Raw genomic sequence first — 13,652 nt, 5'->3', positions numbered from 1 at the left:
AATAAAGCTTTGTGTGTGTATATGTTTGTGTGTCTCGTAACCACCCTACCACTCTGTTCTTCAAGAGGAGCCCAGCCCAGCCCTGGGCCTGCATGGAGGTCACAAGTTTGTCATTAATTTAATGACAAACATGTGACCACGATGACCCTTTTAGCCATGCTGATTTAGACCAATGTCCTCTGTAGACAGACAGACAGACTGTGCCAACATAGCCTTAGTTCCATTATCATAGCCTTAGTTCCATTGTCATAGTCTTAGTTCCACTATCTGTAGACATAGACTTGCACAGACACACAAACAAACCCAAGTACATTTTTTAAATGTAAACATTATACAGTAGCCGCGCTCCACTCAACTGTTTTTTTTTTTAATTGAACCTGTATTTAATTAGGCAAGTCAGTTAAGAACAAATTCTTATTTACAATGATGACCTACCAAAAAGCAAAAGGCCTCCTAGGGGGACTGGGGCTGGGATTAAAAATACTAAATCAAATAAATATATAGGACAAAACCATACATCACGACAAGAGAGACACCACAATACTACATAAAGATAGACCTAAGACAACAACATAGCATGGCAGCAACAGTTGCTACCCTTAGGATGTGTTATGTGGATGTGCTAGTAGAGGGTCCTGCTGTGCAGCGTGGCTGTGAAAAACAGACAGGAACTGGCAGACAGGCAGACAGTGGTGCTGCTGGGAGAGGAGGGATAAACCACAGGGCAGAGAGACTAGACCATGATGTGATGTCCTGCTACATGTTGGACTCCCAGGGGGGATTTTTCTGCCCTTATTATTAATTAAACATGATCAGTAAATAGTTCTAAATCTTCCCAACCCACAGCTGGAAGCAAATGTTCACATGCAGGGATGAGCATGTGTGAACACACACGCAAGCAGACACACATACACATTATGCCCACAAACACCCAGCACCACAGCCCACCTAATGTACAGTTGAAGTTGGAAGTTTACATACACCTTAGCCAAATACATTTAAACTCAGTTTTTCACAATTCCTGACATTTAATCCTAGTAAAAATATCCTGTTCAAGGTCTGTTAGATTTATTTCAGCTTTTATTTCTTTCGTCACATTCTCAGTGGGTCAGAAGTTTACATGCACTCAATTAGTATTTGGTAGCATTGCCTCTAAATTGTTTAGCTTGGGTCAAACGTTTCGGGTAGCCTTCCACAAGCTTCCCACAATAAGTTGGGTGAATTTTTGCCCATTCCTCCCGACAGAGCTGCTGTAACGGAGTCAGGTTTGTAGGCCTCCTTGCTTGCACATACTTTTTCAGTTCTGCCCACAAATTTTCTATAGGATTGAGGTCAGGGTTTTGTGATGGCCACTCTAATACCTTGAATTTGTTGTCCTTAAGCCATTCAGCCACAACTTTGGAAGTATGCTTGGGGTCATTGTCCATTTGGAAGACCCATTTGTGACCAAGCTTTAACTTCCTGACTGATGTCTTGAGATGTTGCTTCAATATATCCACATAATTGTCCTACCTCATGAAGCCATCTATTTTGTGAAGTGCACCAGGCCCTCCTGCAGTAAGGGCAACCCCACAACATGATGTTGCCCTTACTGCAGGAGGGCAGTAAGGGCAAGGTTATGTTATGTCGATATAGGACTCGTTTTACTGTGAATATAGATATTTTTGTACCGGTTTCCTCTAGCATCTCCACAAGGTCCTTTGCTGTTGTTCTGGGATTGATTTGCACTTTTTGCACCAAAGTACGTTCATCTCTAGGAGACAGAACGCATCTCCTTCCTGAGCGGTATGACGGCTGCGTGGTCCCATGGTGTTTATACTTGTGTGCTATTGTTTGTACAGATGAACGTGGTACCTTCAGGCGTTTGGAAATTGTTCCCAAGGATGAACCAAACTTGTGGAGGTCTACAATTTTTTTTATGAGGTTTTGGCTGGATTTCTTTTGATTTTCCCATGATGTCAAGCAAAGAGGCACTGAGTGTGAAGGTAGGCCTTGAAATTCATCCACAGGTACACCTCCAATTGACTCAAATGATGTCAATTAGAGGTCGACCGATTTGATCGGAATGGCCGATTTCAAGTTTTCATAACAATCGGTAAATGGTATTTTTGGACACCAAAAAAAATTGTAACACCTTTATTTATCAAGCAAGTCAGTTTTAAGAACACAACCTTATTTTCAATGATGGCCTAGTGGGTGGGTTAACTGCCTTGTTCAGGGGCAGAACGACAGATTTTTACCTTGTCAGCTCGGGGATTAGTTTTTGCAACCTTCTGGTTACTAGTCCAACGCTCTAACCACCTGCCTTACATTGCACTCCATGAGGAGCCTGCATGGCAGACTGACTACCTGTTACGTGAGGGCAGCAAGAAGCCAAGGTAAGTTGCTAGCTAGCATTAAACTTATCTTATAAAAAACAATCAATCTTAACATAATCACTAGTTAACTTCACATGGTTGATGACATTACTAGTGTATCTAGCTTGTCCTGCATATAATCGACGCAGTGCCTGTTAATTTCTCATTGAATCACAGCCTACTTCGACAAAAGGGTGATGATTTAACAAGCGCATTTGCGAAAAAAGCACTGTCGTTGCACCAATGTACCTAACCATAAACATCAATGTCTTTCTTTAAAATCAATACACAAGTATATATTTTTTAAACCTGCATATTTAGTTAATATTGCCTGCTAACATGAATTTCTTATAACTGGGGAAATTGTCACTTCTCTTGCGTTCCGTGCAAGCAGTCAGGGTATATGCAGCAGTTTGCGCCGTCTGGCTCATTGCGAACTGTGTGAAGTCCATTTATTCCTAACAAAGGCCCTAATTAATTTGCCAGAATTGTACATAATTATGACATAACATTGAACGTTGTACAATGTAACAGCAATATTTAGACTTAGGGATGCCATCTGTTAAATAAAATACGGAACGGTTCCGTATTTCACTGAAAGAATAAACGTTTTGTTTTCAAAATTATAGTTTCCGTATTTGACCATATTAATGACCAAAGGCTCGTATTTCTGTGTGTTATTATGTTATAATTAAGTCTATGATTTGATAGAGCAGTCTGACTGAGCGATGGTTTGCACCAGCAGGCTCGTAAGCATTCATTCAAACAGCACTTTCATGCGTTTGCCAGCAGCTCTTCGCTTTGCTTCAAGCATTGCGCTGTTTATGACTTCAAGCCTATCAACTCCTGAGATTAGGCTGGTGTAACCGATGTGAAATGGCTAGCTAGTTAGCGGGGAGCTCGCTAATAGCGTTTCAAACGTCACTCACTCTGAGACTTGGAGTAGTTGTTCCTCTTGCTCTGCATGGGTAACGCTGCTTCGAGGGTGGCTGTTGTCGATGTGTTCCTGGTTCGAGCCCAGGTAGGAGTGAGGAGAGGGACGGAAGCTATACTGTTACTGGCAATACTAAAGTGCATATAAGAACATCCAATAGTCAAAGGTATATGAAATACAAATTGTATAGAGATAAATAGTCCTATAATTCCTATAATAACTACAACCTAAAACTTCTTACCTGGGAATATTGAAGACTAAGGTTAAAAGGAACCACCAGCTTTCATATGTTCTCATGTTCTGACCAAGGAACTTAAACGTTAGCTTTTTTACATGGCACATTACATGACACTTTGTTTTTGCATTATTTAAACCAAATTGTTATTTATTTGAGACTACATTTATTTTATTGATGTATTATATTAAGATAAAATAAGCGTTCATTCAGTATTGTTGTAATTGTCATTATTATGAATAAAAAAGATAAAAAACTTAAAATTAAGTAAAAATCGGCCAATTAATCGGTATCGGATTTTTTTATCCTCCAATAATCAGTATCGGTATCGGCGTTGAAAAATCATAATCGGTCGACCTCTAATGTCAATTAGTCTATCAGAAGCTTCTAAAGCCATGACGTCAATTTCTGGAATTTTCCAAGCTGTTTAAAGGCACAGTCAACTTAGTGTATGTAAACTTCTGACCTACTGGAATTGTGATACAGTGAATTATAAGTGAAATAATCTCTCTGTAAACAATTGTTGGAAAAATTACTTGTGTCGTGCACAAAGTAGATGTCCTAACCGACTTGCCAAAACTTTAGTTTGTTAACAAGAAATTTGTGGAGTGGTTGAAAAACGAGTTTTAATGACTCTAAACTAAGTGTATGTAAACTTCCGACTTCAACTGTATTGCCTACATGACCTTGGTAGTGAACTGATGAGTCATGTCATGTCTACTGTATACAGTAAATAGGTGGTGGGCGGTAGGGTTGGGTTGATGGAAGGATGCTATTCCTGTCATTACTGTAGTATCATCCCCTCTGGGCTGGAACTGGGAGGCACAAAGGGCTTCTTTTGTCCCTGTCTCCTGTCGCCTCCCCCCTCTTTCCCTCTCGACACCTCACAGACCCAGTCATGTGTTGTCCTCTCGGGTACAGCAGAGATGATCATCGGAACTTCTACTGTAGCTAGCACAATACAACCCGTAAAGTCCAATGCAGTGTCCCTGACATGAGCCTGTTCACAGTCTCTATGGAGGCTAGTCTCTCTGTCCAGTCCGCTGGATGGCCTTGGCTGCAATCCATCCTCGCTGTTCTGGTCTTTACTGGGAGTTTCATGTTCTGTCTTTTGCTTCCTATCGACTGGCAAGTTGATTTGTTAACAAGCAAGCTGCACTTTGTCCATGCCTAATGTTTGCAGCCAGCCAGGCAGGACTCTACTAGACCGAGTGGTGTGCTGTGATGTCATGATGTGAGGGGTTACAGTGGAGGTCAACACAACATTTCTACGGCGTTATATCCTAACTATTGCACTCTTGACGGTCCAAGGTTTCCCAGTTTCCTAAATCTGTTCGGGACCCTCCCTTAACACCCCACCTCTAAATCATGAAGCTACCCCCCCCCCCCCCCCCCCACACTCCCATTCCTCTGGGTCCTGGCTATCACAGACTCGCCTCGAACTGCTGCGTCTGTTTGAAAATGTGCCCTTTGGACTGCAGGGCTCCCCCCTCTTAGTCTGGATCCGTCTGGGGGTTGGGTTGGGTAGGGGGAGAGAGACAGATGCCGCTATGTGGGCTGGACACGCTGGATGTGGGTTAAGTGCTTAATTTTACACTCAGCTGTTACTTCAGAGGTTATTTATAAACCTTGGCAGGGGGACAGTGTGATTATGCACAGAGCATGGTGCCGTGAAAGTTGCGGAGAGAGAGAGTGGAGGGGGGAGAGAGAGAGATTACACAGACCAACAAAGAATTTGAAAACAAATCCAATTTTGATAAACTCATATCTATTAGGTGAAATCTTAAAGTGTGACATCACAGCAGCAAGATTTGTGACCTGTTGCCACAAGAAAAGGGCAAGCAGTGAAGAACAAGCACCATTGTAAATACAACCCATATTTATATTTATTTATTTTCCCTTTTGTACTTTTACCATTTTCACATTGTTTACAACATCGTACATAGCCATAATTTGGGGCGGCAAAGTAGCCTAGTGGTTAGAGCGTTGGACTAGTAACCAGAAGGTTTCAAGTTTGAATCCCTGAGCTGACAAGGTACAAATCTGTCGTTCTGCCCCTGAACAAGGCAGTTAACACACTGTTCCTAGGCCGTCATTGAAATTAAGAATTTGGTCTTAACTGACCTGCCTACTTAAGTAAATTAAAATATGACATTTGAAATGTCTCTATTCCTTTGGAGTTTAGTGTTCATTTTCTATTGTTAATTTAACTTTTGTGTATTATCTATTTTACTTGCTTTGGCAATGTAAACATATGTTTCTCATGCCAATAAAGCCCTTTGAATTGAATTGAGAGGGGGTGGAGAAAGAGCGGGGGGGGGGGGGGGGAATGGACGAGGTATGAAAGACAGAGGGAGAAGAGAGAGAATTGAATGGAAAGAGAGAGAGAGAGAGAGAGAGAGAGAGAGAGAGAGGTGAGGGGTTGACACAGCCAGCCACAGTGCAGAGGCTACTGTCAGAGGCAGGCAGGGCGGGCAGTGTTGTCACAGTCCTACAGCTTGTTTGATGTTCATGAAGATTTGCCTAACAGCCATCCAGGCTGTGTAGTGTGTGCAGTCAGTCCAGACAGTCAATCAACAAGAACAGCAAGTCCCTACAGCTGTAGGATGTTAATTTGATCACCCTGTTGTTATAGGATATTTTAATGCAAACTTGTAGTGTATTCAAGGTTTAATAAGGCGTCTAAAGTTTGTCATTTCCACTTTAAAATTACAGACTTTTTTTGCCCTAACTGAAATGTATCAGCCCCTACAAAATGTCCATTATTTATAATCCACATAATAGTTTACATTTCCTGTTGCTGCAGGATTATTTTCCTGCAGTGAGACACCGATCAAATTAAGATCCTATATCTGTATACCATTTATCAGTACGAGTTCCCCCTATTACCTCTCTATACCTGGCCTTTGTACAGTGCTGAGTTGTCACAGGCATTTCCCCTGTCATGCTTCTGACTTAAAGGTAATGCTGCAATCAGTTAGCATTTTAAATATGCTAATGAAGAAGTTGTCGTTTGGATTTTTGTTGTAGGGTTGATTTAGGTTGGAGAACCTGGATATTTGAGGTAAATCATTTATGTGTCTTCTGCTTTCTGTAGAAGAGTAGATGTGCTTCTATTTGCAGTCACACGAGTCACTTGGTTGATTTGTGTGTTGTTTAGTTGGGTAGTTGGTGTCATCACGAACTAACAAGCTGTGAGTTTCACATGGGTGGTGGTGGTGGGTGGTGTGGCAGTTTGCCATTTAAGTTCCTAACAGGAAGCACTTGTGTAAATGAATTTCTCCTAAGAGGAAAGAGTGGGTGACTTCTTGCAAAAAGAGCCCCAACACTTCTGTACAAGGTGTAACACAATTTGAGATATTTATAGATTTACTGGAGATCTTGCTCGACATCCTGGAGTTGCAATTTGGAGATGCACAAAAGCACACACACACACACAAACACACAAACACACAAACTAACCTTGTGGGGACACACAATTCAGTCCCATTCAAAATCCTATTTTCCCTAAAACTAACCGTACCCTAACCCTAACCCCGAAACCTAACCTTAACCTTAACCCTAGCTCCTAACTCTAAAACTAACCCTAAACCTAACCTTAGCTCCTAACCCTAAAACTAACCCTAACACTAATTCTAACCTTAACCCTAACCCCATAGAAATAGCGTTTAACCTTGTGAGGACTAACTTAATGTCCCCAGTTGGTCAATTTTTTGTTAATTTACTATTCTTTATTCTTGTGGGGACTTCTGGTCCCCCGCAAGTATAGTTAAACACATCCACACACACACACACACACACACACACACACACACACACACACACACACACACACACACACACACAGTGGAGAGAGTGGAGTAGAGCGACCCCTCAGGGTTAAGGACTGACTCTTAACTGTAGCCTATACTGACACTCTCCCCTGTCACTACAGGGTTGTAGACGGACACAGTAACACACTGCTGTAGACTGTAGAGGATGATCGGCCACTGTGGTTCTATCACCTGTGGTGGTGGTGGTGGTGGGCCATACACAACGAACCAGAGGGACATAGTGGTTCCAGTGGAGTCACTGAGACAGCTCGGGAGAGTGATGGTTGATACTTCACACTGTGTTTTCCTCTCCTTTTCTTACTGGCAGGATTACTGACACACAGTGTCTGCCATCAAAGAAAAGGAAAAATGTGTAATCCCGTTGTCTGTCAAGTACAGATGATGTTGTCTGCCCTTTGTTGACTCCCTGATGGTCACTTGTACTCAGTGAGACTTTTTCCCCCTCTCTTCTCCCCGGGGGCGCTTTGACCCATCTCTCTCTTTCTCTCTCTACCCTCTCTCTCTCTCTCTACCCTCTCTCTCTCTCTACCCTCTCTCTCTCTACCCTCTCTCTCTCTCTCTTTCTCTCTCTACCCTCTCTACCCTCCCTCTCTCTCTCTCTCTCTCTCTACCCTATCTCTCTCTCTCTCTCTCTCTCTCTCTACCCTCTCTCTCTCTCTCGCTCTCTCTCTCTACCCTCTCTCTATCTCTACCCTCTCTCTCTCTCTACCCTCTCTCTCTCTCTACCCTCTCTCTCTGAGAAGCCTGGCTGCCTTTTTTCTGTATTCAATATTTTTTTTAAAGCTCAGTCTGGCTGGCTGTGAGCATTTAAAAATAGCAGCAGGAATTACCAGGTGCTGGTTTATCAGTGAAATGAAATGCTGTAGATTTAGAGTCAAAACAAGAGAGAGAGGATATGCCTTGTTGAGCAGTAACTGGACCATCAGCCACTCTGTCTTTTAGTTTACTATCTCAGAGTAAACTAAACCCCCCCAATCCTCTGTATGAATGGGGGGGGAGGGGGTCACTCAGCAAATTTACAGGAAATAGGGCCAGTATTGTAACACCTTGTCTCTGCATATGTTTCGTAAAGTAGTAAAGTAAGGGGCAGATGTTTCAGTTCCCTGACTGACTGACACTCTCTGTTCTCATTCTCTGTTGGCTTTAAACAGGACATATTTTTTCTAATCCAGCTGCCTTGACTTCCTGATTCACAGTGAATTGATTTCCTCTGTAGCAATCACTGGAGAACTGCTTGGAAAATCACAAACAGAAAGGACATGATCTCCTCGTATAGGAACTGGAAGCCAAAGAGCTGTGAGACAGACATGGACCTGGGGGCACTTCCTTCCCCCTCCAAGTCTCCAAGGTGCTTCTATTCAAAGTATTTCTTAGGTACAAATGTCTGGTTCCTGGACATGTTTTACACAATTAACCGTATGAAAGTAAACTCTCTATGTGCCTACTCTCAGCTCTACCATACAGTACACTGACATTCCAACACACAACCCCAACCAAGGCTGGCGGTACTCTTAGTTGTGAAGGACCACATCCAGCTGGGTGGAGAATGGATTATTGCATTTTGCTGTAATTGCATTTGGTCTTCTTTGCTTGTCTCTGTACATATGTGTCTTTTTTCCCCCTCAGACCACATCCATTTGTATTGCGGTCTGTGTAGAATACATCTAGTCAGAATGGCACTGGGCTGAGTGTCTGTGCGTGAGAATGATTTGAGTGAAGTAGCCAATGTCTTTTTCATCTTTAGGAGAAGCAATAAAGATGAAACTCGAGGGTTGCGGTCTGGACGGTCTGGCGGTCTTTGAAGGGAAGGCCAAGGTAAAGATGAGACAACTGAGGCTTGTACTTGACTAGGCTGCTACTGCGTGTGTTTGTGTGCGTACGTGTGGATTGTGGAAGTGTGTGTGTGAGGCCCTGTGTCTGTGCTGCAGATAACCATCTGGGTTGGTCAGCCTTTGCTAACTGGACTGATACCAGTAATATCTCTCAGTGTGTCTTTTCTGTCAGACAGTAATGTACTTTCTTGACTATCAGAGGATAATATTGTACAGTTTGAGATTAGATGGAGGTCCTTTCGGGGTCATTAGTGAGTTCACTGGGTGTTGACCTATGATGCATCATCATCACGCTATCTTTCACCTCCATAACCAGTGCTTCCTATTGTCGGAGTCCTGCAGTCAAGTGACCAAATCACCCTCCAGTGGCCTCATGGTTGGAATATTATTCGTATTTTTCATAATTAATAAGCATTATTGAAAAAAAAAGGGTGTTTCTATGTCAAACGGTTTTGTTATATTTCAGTCCTCTGTGATGTATATAATGTGTGTTATTGGGATGCAACTCAAGATTTAATACATTTCAACTCTATATCTGACATGGTACAAGTGTCTTCTTTTTAAGCCCATAATCATGTGTGTGAGGTGTATACTTCTATTTCAAAGTAGATTTGTTTCAGACTACCAAGAAACTCTGTGTGACCCTGATTTATCCCACTGCAGTAAAATGCTAATAGTTGCTCTTGATCAACATGGTCTCAGGACAAATCATATTATTCTGTATGTAAATCTGTGACACTCCATTAGTATGATATGTGACGTTATGTTAGGTTATATTAATTATGAATGGAATAGCTGTCATACAATATCATACGAATTAGTGGACATATAGTATTGTACATCTTACCTGGTCGTACGATAGCATACAAATTGGATGACTCAACTTATTATACATCTTCGAGGATGTTTCGTATTATACTTCTTTCTCTGAGACCAGGTGGCTTGTTGCGCCATAACAACAACGGAGAATTACGGGGAGAATTTACATTGGCGATTAGCGAAACTAATGACAAAGGTTAAGATCATTTACGTAAAAGGTTAGGAGAACTAATACGACAAAGGTTAGGGGAATGTATGTAGCAGGTTCGGTGAATTGGGTTACGTTTAGAATAGGGGTTAGGCATGTTCAACGAGACATGAACCTTTGGATTGCTTGAGAGTTGCAGATTACGCCCACCCATCCTCCCTACTTTTGTTTCTGTCTAAAGTAACTAGACCATTAGTAGGAATCATACGTCTTGGAGGTACTTAGAAATACATAAAGTGTGTTTCGTATGGCTCTGAGACCAGGCTGTCTTGATAGGCGACTGAAATGGTTTTGAACTTGATGGAAAGACCTAAAGTCACTGTACATTTGACATCCTTAATATGTCATGTTTTGAACTCATATATTATAGGTGTTGTATATACTGTATGTGTGTGTTGAACAGACCAACGACGTAGGTTCCCTTGGTGTCACTTCTGATCTCTGTCTTACCCCCGACTCACACATGGGTCATGTGTCACAGGTGAAGAACCAGGATGTAGCTTGTTTCACGCCTCATTGACCATTTGGCTGATTTATTGCCCTTCCTGTCCTTCGCTCTCTTTTTCTCTCTCCCTCTCCATTTTGTCCTGTTAAATTGGAGTCATGAGACTGTCTGCCAGGGTAGTGTTGTGGTCTGAGAGCCAGGAGAAAGGAAAGGTACTTAGATAGGTGGTGGACTGACAGATGGTGGACTGCACAACAAGTACGTGCACAACAGAGCACAGCAGGCCTGAGTCAGTGCAGCGAGCCTGAAATAGGTTACGGGGCAGTATAGGTTATGGTGGTCACATGTTTGTTTGAAGCCTTCCTCCAACACCGCGTCCGCCAAGCACTAAACACAGGACCGTGACTGATTCTAGACTAGGTTGGGATGTTGTTGGACTCAGTTGTTGTGTGTCTGTTTGGGGGAAATGGGGGTAGTGGGAGGACGACTGGTGAAATCATCAGGCTGCCATTTGTAGGGAGGGTGAGGAGTTAGAGAGCAGAAACAAGGAGGGAGACTTGAGGGAGAGTGTGAGACGGTGGAAGGAGATCCAGACAGAAATCAAGATAATAATAATGTTTTGTTTGGAGCCTCTGGACAGCAACAGCATGTGGTGTCCTGATGTTCTGCTTGTTCCTGTTCCAACCAGAGGAAAGTTGTCTCTCTAATCAATCATGGTCTGACCCTCTGCTCCTCTTCTCCTATCCCTAACGCCTCAGCAGGCTCCTCCTAACCCATACCCTTCAGCCCCTCAGCAGACTCCTCCTAACCCATACCCCTCAGCAGATTCCTCCTAACCCATACCCCTCAGCAGGCTACTCCTAACCCATACCCCTCAGCAGGCTCCTCCTAACCCATAGCCCTCAGCAGGCTCCTCCTAACCCATAGCCCTCAGCAGGCTCCTCCTAACCCATAGCCCTCAGCAGGCTCCTCCTAACCCATACCCCTCAGCAGGCTCCTCCTAACCCATACCCCTCAGCAGGCTCCTCCTAACCCATACCCCTCAGTAGGCTCCTCCTAACCCATAGCCCTCAGCAGGCTCCTCCTAACCCATAGCCCTCAGCAGGCTCCTCCTAACCCATACCCTTCAGCCCCTCAGCAGACTCCTCCTAACCCATACCCCTCAGCAGATTCCTCCTAACCCATACCCCTCAGCAGGCTCCTCCTAACCCATACCCTTCAGCCCCTCAGCAGACTCCTCCTAACCCATACCCCTCAGCAGATTCCTCCTAACCCATACCCCTCAGCAGGCTCCTCCTAACCCATACCCCTCAGCAGGCTCCTCCTAACCCATAGCCCTCAGCAGGCTCCTCCTAACCCATAGCCCTCAGCAGGCTCCTCCTAACCCATAGCCCTCAGCAGGCTCCTCCTAACCCATACCCCTCAGCAGGCTCCTCCTAACCCATACCCCTCAGCAGGCTCCTCCTAACCCATACCCCTCAGTAGGCTCCTCCTAACCCATACCCCTCAGCAGGCTCCTCCTAACCCATACCCCTCAGCAGGCTCCTCCTAACCCATACCCCTCAGCAGGCTCCTCCTAACCCATACCCCTCAGCAGGCTCCTCCTAACCCATACCCCTCAGTAGTCTCTGGGTATACGTGGGGCTGGACAGCTTGATATGAACCATTAGCCTACTAACTGTTGTTGGTGGCATATAAATTCAACGTGTTTGACAAGATAGACAACATGTGTGGGACAGTGGCGGTCAGAGTCATTAAGATGACGGAGGAAAATTTTCATTTCTCATGAGCATGGCCTTATTTCTATTACAGCATATTGGATGACTGTCATTCATATTCCATTCACCCAGTTCAATGTAACATAGATAGGTTTAGGCTACTACATGATACTTGAATTTTCCCTACCCATCATGAGGTTGCTACAACCTAGCCTATGAATGAAGGCTACAACGTAGGCGCACACAGGTTGAGAGAAAATGTTGAGGTGACACATGGACAGACAGCGGCACATTCAATACCTCCTTGCACACTCTTGCCTGCATCTAGCTGATATAGGGTGTAATCATTAGTCCAACAGTTGCAAATTAGAATTTTGATTGGACAAATTCAGGTATGTTTAGCCCCGTTTTGTTCTGTTTAAGAAACGTTTTTCAACAGAATCGGCAGAATGAATACACCACTGATCATGCGTAAACTCGGTTCAGAACAGCCACGTTGTATTCCTTCTGCATCTATACGCTCTCCTCTCACTTTTTCCCTTTGTTGCTTTTGGACGTCAATGCACAACACATCAGCTGTATGTGACCAGGCCAAAAAACCTTTCCAAGCCAAACCATATCATAACCGCGACACACAGCCTACATCGCTGTCACCATATTAGCTAAAGTAACGTAGTCAACATAGCTGCTCCCACTCTTCCCCTCGCACCAGGCTCCCCAGCATTCTTCACTCCTGCCATCATCATTACTCACACCTGCCTTCCCCCCCATCACGTGCATCAGCGATTATTGGACTCACCTGGACTCAATCATCTCTGTCATTACCTTCCCTATATCTGTCTGGTTCCCCGCTCTGTTCCCTGCTTTTGCATTGATTGTCATACAGTATGTCCTTGTTTACCCATGTGCTGACGCTGGTCCTGTACTGTTACCTGTCTGTTCCTCATGAAATGTTCAACTCCCTGTACCTGCTTCTCATCTCCAGTATCAGTCCGTACACAACTATTGTCTCTCTCTCTTTGAGTCAATTACTCGCCACATTTTATGCACTGCAGTGCTAGCTAGCTGTAGCTTATGCTTTCAGTACTAGTTTCATTCTCTGATCCTTTGATTGGGTCGACAACATGTCAGTTCATGCTGCAAGAGCTCTGATAGGTTGGAGGACAGCCTCCGCAAGATGTCATAAATCCTGTGTAAGCACCCATCCTTTAAAAATTCAAAATAAACTTAATATATATGCTATGCATTATGATTTTTGAAATGCCATTGAG

At 43.7% G+C, this 13,652-nt stretch overlaps 1 protein-coding gene across 5 annotated transcripts in view; it reads left to right on the top strand.

Moving 5' to 3' along the window:
- LOC139421185 (signal transducer and activator of transcription 5B-like) overlaps positions 1-13,652 on the top strand; it is an 86,991-nt gene that overhangs the window by 40,283 nt on the left and 33,056 nt on the right. The gene's annotated exons all lie outside the window — the stretch shown is intronic.

Source organism: Oncorhynchus clarkii, chromosome 12, assembly GCF_045791955.1.
Source record: "Oncorhynchus clarkii lewisi isolate Uvic-CL-2024 chromosome 12, UVic_Ocla_1.0, whole genome shotgun sequence".
Classification (NCBI taxonomy): Eukaryota; Metazoa; Chordata; class Actinopteri; order Salmoniformes; family Salmonidae; genus Oncorhynchus; species Oncorhynchus clarkii.
This window is presented reverse-complemented; position numbering and strand designations above follow the sequence as displayed.